General features: G+C 39.2%; 1 pseudogene; it reads left to right on the top strand.

Annotated features, from left to right (window-relative positions):
* Positions 1-2,163: 2,163 nt before the first annotated feature.
* The window catches only part of LOC130844466 (elongation factor 1-alpha 1-like), an 80,784-nt pseudogene continuing 70,069 nt past the window's right edge, over positions 2,164-12,878 (top strand).

A 12,878-nucleotide genomic window follows, 5' to 3' on the forward strand; every position in this document is an offset into this window, starting at 1 on the left:
ACTGAGCCTCAGATGGAAATAATTTGTCTGAAGTCACTCAGCAAGTGAGTGCTGGAGCCAGGGTTTACATTCTAGCTCTTACCACCACTTGCCAGTTGGCAGTCGGAAGGTTAGCATGGGGATAATGTGAACATATCTGTCACTTACCTTTAGGGCCAGTGTCTCATACTGGGAAGTGCTATGATCATACCTTGTGAATATTAAAGCACCATGGGGAAATGTTACAAAATAATACAACAGACCTAATGTTAGGCCTGTATATCCATGAGACCCAAGAAAGGCATATTTGATCATCCTGACTTTATGTATAATTTGCAACTAACTGCAGTTCTTTAAATATCACTTAAAATTACACGACTGTGTATATTTGGCCTACATTTTTGTTTGGGTCCTAGATACCTGATAATGTACATTTTTAAGGGATTAAAAATAATTTTCTTGTGTTATACTCCATAGCATAGTTATAAATGTTCTTAGGAAAATATATAAATTTAAAACTTAAAAACAATCTTGGACAACAAAAATATTCGGTTTTAGTTGTTCCACTTATCAATTGAGTAGTTTTGGAAAATAGATAATTGTAACATTCTCTGAATAGCCTTGATGCAAACAGAAAGCCATTTTTGGTGAAAACCCTCCTTCATAATTGATGAACCAGAGAACCTTTCAAATTAGACAGAACTCAACACTTCTGGCAGAGTTATAACTTGGGTGCCTTTATTATCTCAGTCACTCCTGAGATGAAAAATATAGCGATACCCTCTCAGATAATTCATGTATTCAAATCTAAATCCAAGAATGACCCAATTAAGCATAGGCTTGTCAGGTTTTTCCAATATTAGATGTATCTCTGTCCAACCGTTGCTTTATATGTTGGTGATAGAGCCAGCTGCATTCCTATTTGCCCATTGGTGATGATGTCCCTTCTGTCTGCAGCTACATAGCCAAAGCCAGACATGATGATGTGAACATAGAGTGTGCTATGTCAAGAAAAACTGGACACAGTTTTCTGGTGATGTACTCTTTGAAAATGTGTTATGGTAACAAATGAAGTAAACTTTGCCTCATCAGTCTAGGTATAGTAGATTTTGATTGGCAAGCCCACAAGAATTATGTTAACCTTGTTAGGAAAAGACTAAAAGTTTACTGCCTTCTATGGATCAGAAAAAGACACTTCAGCTGGCATTGTGAGGTAAGAGTAATAAGAAACATTCAGTCTAATCCTGGGCAGAGTATTAATTAGATGGAGGTAAAGATATCAAGTAAATATATTGTCATAGAATTTCAATCTAAGCAATCTGAGAGTATATGGGGGGGTAGTAGTATTGTGAATTCAGATTGGGGCTGGTTTGAGAGGAAAATCCTCTGAATCCTTCAGAGTACTGCAAATAGTCAAAATCACCTGTGATTATGACGCCATGAAAATAAGCAAAAACCAAAGAAAGCATTTTACTTTAGAACCCCACAGCTGAAATTTAAAAGACTTCAGTACAAAAAGACACAGTACTAACACTGAGACCTGTGTGAAATTGGAGCCCAAGAGAGAGACATACATGGATTCACATTGCCTGGAAAGTTGTCATCCTTATAGGTGAATTAGAAAATATTCTCTCCTGAGAATTTCCAACCACTGGGACATGTCCCACCAAGGTCCTAGCAGGGTGAAGATGGGAAACTTCAGGTAACTTATGAGGATTTAATACAGAAACTTTTATAAGTGTGTTTTTTTTATTTTTGGCTGCGTTGGGTCTTTTGCTTTTGTGCATGGGCTTCCTCTAGTTGCTGCCAGCAGGGGCTGCTCTTGGTTGTGGTGCTCAGGCTTCTCATTGCAGTGGCTTCTCTTGTTGAGGGGCATGGGCTCTAGGCGCTCGGGCTTCAGTAGTTGCAGCACTCAGGCTCAGTAGTTGTGGCACATGGGCTTAGTTGCTCCTCGGCATGTGGGATCTTCCCGGATCAGGGATCAAACCCATGTCCTCTGCACTGACAGGCAGATTCTTAACCACTGTGCCACCAGGGAAGTCCCAATACAGGAACTTTTAAATGTGTGAGCAGGAGGTAGGGAAATCACAAACAAGAGGTAGTGATACACCCAAAACTCGTACCTGTGGAGCTATTGCTAACTCTGAGTCAAAAGTGAGGAGGAGCACCGAGGGTTGCTGGAACATGGAAGGTGAAATTCATGTGCAGAAAGTTGCCTTGAGAGAAGCAGTGACGTCAGCTGAGAGACAGCACCACCAGTCAGCTAAACTCAAATGTAAATTACTAGGGCGTGTAAGTTGCTTGTTACTCTTGTTCACCAGGTCCAATCAAGATTTTGATATTATTGTGGACTGTTGTGATATTTCTGCAGAAAGTCAATGTCCCTGTGAACTATATGTGACAAAGAGCAGGAATGTTAACGTGGGCCCCCGGCAAGACAATGAATGTATACTTCTGTTTTCCCAAGAAAAAGCCAACTGCTCATGAGCCTTTTTGTTAATGAAAATGAAAAGGAATATGATCACCAGATCAATACCACATACTAAGTGTCAGAATTTGGTAGGTATCTTTTAGCAACGATTCAACACTCAGCATAGAAGTTATAAATTGAGGCTACCATACTTTGTTATAGCCGACTACTGTCATCCAATATGATGCTTCTGGTTTTGCAAGGGTCATAAATGGAAAAGGAATATGATGGAGACTACTACCACTGCATCTTTTATGACTCTTTTATGACTCTTATGTGTTAATCTCAATAAATCCTCCTGAAGTGCATTATTCTTTCTGAATTGTTATTTTGGCTAAAATGTCAGTTTCCAGGGTTTCTACTTGACTCTTTCTATTGAAATAACTCTTACTGAAGATCAGTGTGAGGATTTTGCAACATCTACTCCCACATCTATCCCAATTATAGACTGTGGAGTTGGGGCTCTACACAGATTGGGTTTATGGTGCTCTGAAGAGTCTCCATATTCCCCATCCCCACAGATACTCTGAATAATAGCTTCAACTACCTTTGGGAAATAGGAGAATACACACACACACACACACACACACACACACACACACACACACACATGCTAGTATTACTGTGTTTTTCTTCAGATAGACTCAACAGTCCCCTCAATGATTGGTTTGTGTGTCTGTGAACTGACATGAATTCTATACACTAGAGGAGGAGCCAGTATTATGCAATTAAAGAAATGCTAGTGTTCTCTGCATTTACCTTGCCCCTAGGGACATCATGATAAAGTAGCCACTCTTATACAATGCAAAAATCAAGGTACTTGGTAACCACCCTTGCATTGCTGTGGATTATGTAATTATGTCCACCTTCCTGCTGATAATTAAGTACTGTCTCCCGTTCTCTGCCATTCTGGAATCTCTACATCCTCATTGGTATCACCATGGTAGTATCTCCCACTGTCAGTTCTGGCCAGTAGCAAAGAGCCACCATCAAATTTCTTAAAATCTCCTTTACCAGGGTGTGCCTTAACTGCTTTAGGGGAAGGAGAGACATCTGTTTACTTAGGCTGACAGAATGCAGCAGAAGTGATGGTCAGTTCTGAATCCAGGTCTCAAGAAGCCCCATGTGATTCGTTCTAGCTCCTGGAACCTACCCAACTGCCAGGTGAACACTCAGGCTAGCCTCCTAGAGGATGCAAGACTAACTACCTGAAAGATGAGTGGATGAGTCATCACAGCTGAGACCATCCTAAACCAGCCAGCTTTTGGCCCACTGGATGGCTGATGCAGAAGCACCAGCAGCTTATCCAAAATTAGCTGGACCTGGCCTAGATCAACAGAGCCACACAGGAGCTAAATAAATGGTTGTTGCTTTGACCATCAAGTGTTTGTAGTACTTTATTACACAGCAGTAGGTAATTCATTTAAACAGTAGAAAGTCTTAGTAAATATATGCTACTGTGGGCCAGCAGCTATTGCCGTTCTCCTTAACCTCAGTGAGTTCATGTTCCCATGGCAGGGATGGGTATTGCAGGGTTGTTCCTTCAAGAAAGCCACCTCCTCATTGGATTAGGATTACATGGGCAAACTATCTTAGTCCAAGGAACATGTCAGTGATGTCCAAAACTTTACAAGCCTTGGTGCTTACAGAGTTTTAAGGGAAACCCTTTAAATAAAAGAACACAAAATAAGTACAAAATTACCTCTGCTTATGAATGTCTATAACAAGAAAATAAATCACAGTGAACTACATGTGGAAGAAAGGTAAAAAAATACTACAGAAATATCACAAAGTACCTAAAATACCATGTTTATATTAATTGTCCAGTGTATTCTGTAATATATTTTTCTATACTTCAGTGGCCCCTTATTATTTGATTTGTTCTCATTTGAAAGTAAGTTTGCAGGGTTTTTTTCTCTAGAGAAAATAGGTTCTTTCTAATATCATGCTTGGCTGTCTTTATTATAGGTGGCATAGAAAATTTCATTGGCTTCACAAACCATTGGTGGTAAAGTTATGGAAAATTTTAGGATTGTTGTCAAATTTAAGAAAAGCCCTATCAAACTTTTTTCATTTATGAGCTACAGGATTTCAGCTAATTTCATATGTGGTCAATTTTCTGTTCTTTTATATGAAACCATTAGAATTCATTATGATAGCAAATATCAGATACCCTAAGATAGAGTCCATTATGTGGGGTTTATGAAATGTGTGACTTCATACACAGAGTCACTTTATCCTACAAACATAGGCATTCTGATTTTCAAAAAGTAAGTGTGTGTATGTGTGTGTGTGTGTTTATTGCATTAATAAGTACAGGCTTAAACTTCCAGTTTTGACTGGGGAGATATTCAAACCAAATATGCAGCTTACAGATTTACACATCTGATGACCCAATATTTGGGAGAATTTCCCACAGGTAAGCTTTTCACTCCTCAGATTTCAAACTCGTTTTCCTTCAGTACCAACATACTTTCTCAGTTCCTGGAACTATAAGGGCAGTCATGTCACAGTCTTATTGTAATACCAGGTGAGTCAGCAGGGTTCTTCAGCAGTGTTCAGAGAAAACGTTCCTACACAGGGACAACTGGCAATAACTTTTCTACTCACAAAGTGACTGGGAGGTACATAAATATACCCTACTAAAGCCAAACCAAAAGTATCTCCAATTTCACAGTCCCAGCCTATCTCCTGCCCTCTAGGCACAGACATAGTATACCCTGTTCCTCTCATACCCCAAATATTCCCACTTTCTGCTCATCCACACCCCCCTGCACTGCAGAGGGTTATAATTGGCTCCCCCTACTCCCTCTGAGAACCTACATGCCTGGTCACTGCAGCTTGCTTGCTCCTGCCTGCACCCCCAGAGAGTTGCTTCCTGCTTGCTCAGAAACTGTGGTCAAGCTTAGTATAGGAAAATCAGCAAAAATGTCTGCTTTCCAGTGGGCTGCAGCTACTTCTCCAATATGGTCTGAACCCCAACCTTGAGAACAAGTCCCTCTTCTAAATTTGCCCTTTCTTGAGCACTCTCTCTTAGCCCTGGTGTACTATATAAGCTTTATTACATCTTACTGTTATTCTTTTTTACTTTAAAGTTTGAATTTTAGAATAAATTTTGATTTACAGAAAAGTTGCAAGGATAGTACAGATAGTTCCTATATGCTCTACATCCAATTTCTGCAATTGTTTACATCTTACGTTACCAAGGTACACTTGTCATAATTAATGAACCAACAATGGTATATTACTACTAATTAAACTCCATGCTTTATTAAAATTTCATTAGTTTTTCCCTACTGTTCATTTTCTGGTCCAGGATCTGATCCAGGATACCACATTAAATTTAGTCATATCTAAAATATGTCCATGTCTTAATTCCCAGAAACTGTCTATATGTTATGTTACACGGTAAAAAGAAGTTAAGGTTTCATATGGAATTGAGGTTGCTAATGAGCTGACTTTAAAACAAGGAGATTAGAGGAATGACATAAGCAAAGATTTACAGAAAAGAAGCTCCAGGCCCTCATTCCCCCATGGCAACATTAAACAAATAACTAGAGACTAGCTAAAATAACTGGATAGGAGCTCTAGAAATCAGTCAGAGATGTACAGCAACCAAGTGAATGCCCAGTCAAGAAAGTCACATTCAAAACAGAGAAAATTTCATGGCGTGTTAACTCACCCTTGCCTCACCCTCCTCCTGGTGCTGTGCAGTATGGCTTGGGAGAAATGGTAGTCTCATCCCCAGTTCCCTTCCATGAACCAGAAAGAGCAGGGTGGACCAAATTTGCAACATTCTAACCTGTTCAGGGACTGCCTGATTGGTCTCCATTTCACCCAGGTTGGAGCTCCATGCCCAAATGTTGTACAACTCAGATCTCAGGCTAATAAAAGCTGTGGGAAGCAGCAGGCATGGTTCATTAAGTCTGCAGGAGGAGTGCAGATCTGCATATACCTGAGGCAAGAGATTACTGATTGAGAAATACAATAGAATATCTAAGGTCCTGAGAAGAAACAGGGGTGATACTCAGAGAAATTAAGTCTGTAAAAGCAGCTGTGTATATGGGGGACTTGGGGCAGGGGGGAAGTACACAGGCTCAGGAATGCTGCATGCCCAGAGGAATCCTGAAAAGATCTTAACTCTTCCCTGACTTTCCCTGAAGGTCTTTCCCTGTACAGTGCCAACCTGTAAATACTGAGAGGTGGCTGTTTTTTCAAATGCCAGTTCTCACCAAAAGATAACAAGACATTCAAAGAAGCAGGAAAACATGGCCCATTCAAGAAAACAAAGTAAATATCCAGAAATTGCCCCTGAAAATCTTGAAAATAACTGTCTTAAATATTCTCAAAGAGCAAAATGGAGAACACGGATAAAGGACTAAAGGAAAGTGGGGGAACAGTATATTAACAAAATGAGAACATTGACAAAGAGATAGAAATTAGAAAGAAAATCAAATTCTGGTTCTAAAAATTCAGTAGTTCAATTGAAAAACTCACTAAAGGAGTTCAAAAGCAGATGCCAACAGGCAGAAGAAAGAATCAGTGAACTGGAATACAGATCACTTGAAATTATTGAATCTGAGGAATAATAAAAAAAAAAGAGGAACAGAGTGTAAGGTATGTATGGGATACTATCAAACAGACTAATATACACATTATGGGAATCTTAAAGGAGAAGGACAAGAAAAAGGGTCAAAGAAATTATTTGAGAAAGCGCATGGATATAGAAATACAAGAGTCTCAACCAACTCCAAATAGGACAAAAAGAGACTCACAATGAGACACTTTATAATCAAACTGTCAAAAGACAAAGGCAACAAGAGAATCTTGAAAGCAGCAGGAGAAAAGTGACTCAGCACATACAAGGGATCTTCAGTAGAATATTAGCAGATTTCTTAGCAGAACTATTACACAGTCCATATAGTAGTGGGATTATATATTTAATAAAATGCTGAAAAAATGCAGAAAGAAAAATTGTGAACCAAAAATTATATATCTGACAAAACTATCCTTCAGAAATGAGGGAGACATTAAGACATTCCAGATAAACAAAACCTGAGAGAATACATTACCACTAGACCTGCCCTATAAAAAATGCTAAAGTCATTCAAGATCAAATTAAAGGATCCTAGACAGTAACTGGAAGCCATATGAAAATATAAATTTCTCCCATAAAGGTAAATATATGGAAAATATAAAACTCATTATATTGTCATTTGAGCCTATTAACTCCACTTTTTATTCTACTGGATTTAAAGGAAAAAAGCATAAAATATGTTTATAAATACATGTTTAGTGGGTACATAATATATAAAGATACAACTTATAACATCAATAACATAAAGGGGGAGGGGCAGAGATGTAAAGGAGTAAAGTTTTTTTATGTGATCAAAATTGGGTTGGTATGAATTTTAAATAGATTGGTATAATTTTAGAATGTTAACCACAAGGATAATATTTATCAAATATACACAAAAGGGAATGAGAAGAGAATCAAAATGTGTTACTTGTAGTAATTTTTGTAAAATTAACTGAACACAAGGGAAGGCATTAGTGGAGGAAATGAGGGACAAAAAATCTATAAGACTTAAGGACAACAAATAAAACGGCAACAGTTAAGTCCTTTGCTAACACTAATTACTATAAATGTAAATGTATTAAACTCTCCAATCAAAAGACATAGATTGGCAGAGTGGATTTAAAAAAAACAAAACAGGATCTAACTGCATGCTTTCTGCAAGAGACTCACCTATCTAAAGACACAAATAGGTTAAAAAGATGGTCCATGCAAAAATCAAAAGAGAGTAGGCTCCAAACACACACAATGTGGTAGATTGTATCATTAAGAAGAATATGTACTGTCCCTTTCTCTAGTGTTTCTGTCTAAGAGAGTATATAATACAACCCTGTTGAACTCAGATGTAGCCATATAACTTACTCTGGCCAATGAAATGTGAGTGAAAATGCCATGTATAACTTCTGAGAAGACACATTCCCCTCTGTTTCTGTCCCAGATGGGGTTGCTTCATCCATCTGGATCCAAGGTGAAGAGGGCAGGGAACCAATCTAAAACTATCCAATGGAGGATATGAAACATAAATGAGAAACAAACCTTTGTTGTTGGAAGTCACTGAATTATTTGTTACATCAGATAATCCAGCATATGCCACATACCAAAGCATAGAAAACACTACATTCCACACATGCACATGCTCACACACACACACACACACCTCCAAACCCCACCAATATAAACATACAATATTTTAATACTCAGGAAAAAATGTCTATCACACCCTGCTGGACTCAGAATATATACAACCACTCAGCCCCCAAAATATATGCACACACACAAAACTCACAAAATATGCATCCTCAACTCCTTATAGTTACAAACACACACACCTAGAGCCTTCCATGACCCCAATACATGCAGACACACCAATCTCCATCCCAAATACATGTATATGATGTCCCAGCCTTCTCAAATACATGCATAAAACCTTCACAGGTTTTGAATTCACACATACCCTATCCCAGCAGAATTCAACATGTAATTCACATAGCCTTACCCTCCTCAGATACACATGCACTCTCCCTACAGTCTAAATATTCACGTAAACCACCCAAACTCTAGCATGCAACATAACCCACAAGAACCTTCACATATATACACATACCCTCAACCCCACCACAAACACAGTAGATTTCAAGCTTCCTTAATGTATGCATAGCCCCTCACATCCCTTGATTTCACACATATCAACCTGAAGTGTGCACATAAACAGACACACTATCTTTGACACACAACTCCCACAACCTGAACATACACAACTTCCTCCCACCCTCAGGATGAAAATTAAAATGGATGGAACTGGAGGTTATCATACTAAGTAGAGTAAGTCAGACAGAGAAAGACAAATATCATATAATATCACTTATATGTGGAATCTTTAAAAAACGATACAAATGCACTTCTTTCCAAAACAGAAACACTCCCAGACTTAAAGAATACATTTATGGTTACCAGAGGGGAAGTGGTGGGGGGAGAGGGACAGATTGGGAGTTTGAGATTGACATGTATACACTGCTATATTTAAAATAAAATACCTAGACTTCCGTGGTGGTGCAGTGGTTAAGAATCTGCCTGCCAGTGCAGGGGACATGGGTTTGATCCCTGCTCTGGGAAGATCCCACATGCTGCAGAGCAATGAAGCCCATGTGCCACAACTACTGAGCCTGCACTCTAGAGCCCATGAACCACAACTATTGAGCCCATGTGCCACAACTACTGAAGCCTGTGAGCCTAAAGCCCTTGTTCCTCAACAAGAGAAGCCACCAAAATGAGAAGCCTGCACACCACAACCAAGAGTATCCCCTGCTTGCTGCAAATAGAGAAAGCCTGTGCTCAGCAACAAAGACCCAATGCAGCCAATAAATAAATAAATTTATAAAAAAATAAAATAAAATACCTTTCCATGAATAAATAAATAATTCATAAGTATTTTTTTTTAAAGGATTCAAACTGTATCGGTGCACTCTGGAATACTAGTGTCTGCAACCTAGATCCTGCCTTGACAAAGTACCTATCTTACCAGTTGCTGATGTGCTGTTGGAAGACAGCTTTGGCTGCTGGTCCCTTAGGATGTTGCTTTAGCTATACAGTGTCCTGCCAAATTCTCACCTCTCCCTGGATATGCTTCATATCCAGTGGCCAAAAGAAGCAGGGGACAGATCAGCCTGAAGACAGTTCTATCAAGAATTCTTTTTAGCCCCAGATCTGCCTTACAAGAAATGCTGAAAGGAATTCTTCAAAGTGAAATGAAAGGATGCTAGTGAGTCACATGAAAATATACAAAACACTGGTAAAGATAAATATATGATGAAATTCAGGCTATTCTAACACTATAATAAGGTAGTGTATTAATGACTTTTGTAAAAAGATTAGAGGACAAAGGAATTGAAAATATAACTACAATAATTTATTAGTGAACAAAAAATATAAAAAGGTAAATTGTGACATTGAAAATATAAAAGAGGAAAGAGTAAAAGGGTAGAATTTTATATGTGATCAAACTTAAGCTTTTATCAGCTCAAAACAGACCATTTTTATCTATAAGATGTTTTATGAAAGCCTCATTGTAACCACAAAGCAAATACCTACAGTAGATACACAAAACACAAAGAGAATCACAGCATACACTATGGAAAATCATTTCACAAAGAAAGACAGCAAGAGAAGGAGAAAGGAACAAGGGAACTACAAAGCATCAAGAAAACATTAATAAGATGGGATAGCCATCAATAGTTACTCTAAATTTAAATGGATTAAGTTATCCAATCAAAGACATAAGAATGGCTGAATAGATTAAAAAAAAAAAAGACCCAACTATATGCTGCTACAAGAATCACTTCAGCTTCAAGAATACATATAGAGATTGGTTCAAGACGGTGGAGTAGAAGGACATGCACTCACTCCCTCTTGCAAGAGCACCAGAATCCCAACTAACTGCTGAACAATCATAGACAGGAAGACACTGGAACTCACCAAAAAAGATACCCCACATCCAAAGACAAGGAAAAGCTACAGTGAGACGGTAGGAAGAGTGCAACTGTGATACAATCAAATCCCATAACCATTGGGTGGGCAACTCACAAACTGGAGAACAATTATACCACAGAAGTCCACCCACTGGAGTGAGGGTTCTGAGCCCCACATCAGGCTTTTGAACCTGGGGGTCTGGCAATGGGAGGAAGAATCCCCAGAGAATCAGACTTTGAAGGCCAGTGGGATTTGATTGCAGGACTTCCACAGTAGTGGGGGAAACAGAGATTCCACTCTTGGAGGGCACACACAAAGTTGTATGCACACCAGGACCCAGAGGGAAGGAGCAGTGACCCCATAAGAGACTGAACCAGAATTACCTGCTAGCGTTGGAGGATCTCCTGCAGAGGCAGGGGGCAGATGTGGTTCATGGTGGGGTCAAGGACACTGGCAGCAGAAGTTCTGGGGAGTACTCATTGGCATGAGCCCTCCCAGAGTCCACCATTAGCCCTGCCAAGGAGCCTGTAAGCTCCAGTGCTGGGCCACCTCAGGCCAAACAACCAACAGGGAGGGAACTCAGACCTACCCACAAGCAGAGAAGTGGATTAAAGTTTTACTGAGCTCTGCTCACCAGAGCAACACCCAGACTTACCCACCACCAGTCCCTCCCATCAGGAAGCATGCACAAGCCTCTTAGATAGCCTCATCCACCAGAGAGCAGACAGCAGAGTTTGAAGAACTCAGGATTATAGGAAGAAGAACTATAATCCTGCAGCCTGCAAAATGAAAACCACAGCCACAGAAAGATAGACAAAATGAAAAGGCAGAGGATTTTGTACCAGATGAAGGAACAAGATAAAACCCCAGAAAAACAACTAAATGAAGTGGAGATAGGCAACCTTCCAGAAAAATAATTCAGAATAATGATACCGAAGATGATCCAGGACCTTGGAAAAAGAATGGAGAAGCTGCAAGAAATGGTTAACAAAGACCTAGAAAAATTAAGGAACAAACAAACGGAGATGAACAATACAATAACTGAAATAAAAAATATACTAGAAGGAATCAATAGCAGAATAACTGAGGCATAAGAATGGATAAGTATCCTGGAAGACAGAATGGTGGAATCACTGCTGTGGAACAGAATAAAGAAAAAAGAATGAAAAGACATGAAGACAGCCTAAGAGACCTCTGGGACAACATTAAATGCACCAACATTTGCATTATAGAGGTCCCAGAAGGAGAAGAGAGAGAAAGGACCCAAGAAAATATTTGAAGAGATTATAGTCAAAAACTTCCCTAACATGGGAAAGGAAATAGCCACCCAAGTCCAGGAAGTGCAGAGAGTCCCAGGCAGGACAAACCCAAGGATAAACACACCAAGACACATAGTAATCAAATTGACAAAAATTAAAGACAAAGAAAAATTATTAAAAGCAACAAGGGAAAAATGACAACATACAATGGAACTCCTGTAAGGATAGCAGCAGATTTCTCAACAGAAACTCTGCAAGCCAGAAGGGGGTGGCATGATATATTTAAAGAGATGAAAGGGAAGAACCTACAACCAAGAATACTCTATCCAGAAAGGAGCTCATTCAGATTTGACAGAAAAATCAAAAGCTTTACAAATGAGCAAAAGCTAAGAGAATTCAGCGCCACCAAACCAGCCCTACAACAGATGCTAAAGGAACTCCTCTAAATGGGAAACACAAGAGAAAAAAAGGACCTAAAATACCCAAAACAATTAAGAAAATGGTAATAGGAACAGACATATCAGTAATTACCTTGAATGTAAATGGACTAAATGCTCTAACCAAAAGACACAGACTAGTTGAATGGATGCAAAAACAAGACCCATATATACGCTGTCTACAAGAGACC

Source organism: Hippopotamus amphibius, chromosome 2 (genome assembly GCF_030028045.1).
Source record: "Hippopotamus amphibius kiboko isolate mHipAmp2 chromosome 2, mHipAmp2.hap2, whole genome shotgun sequence".
Taxonomy (NCBI): Eukaryota; Metazoa; Chordata; class Mammalia; order Artiodactyla; family Hippopotamidae; genus Hippopotamus; species Hippopotamus amphibius.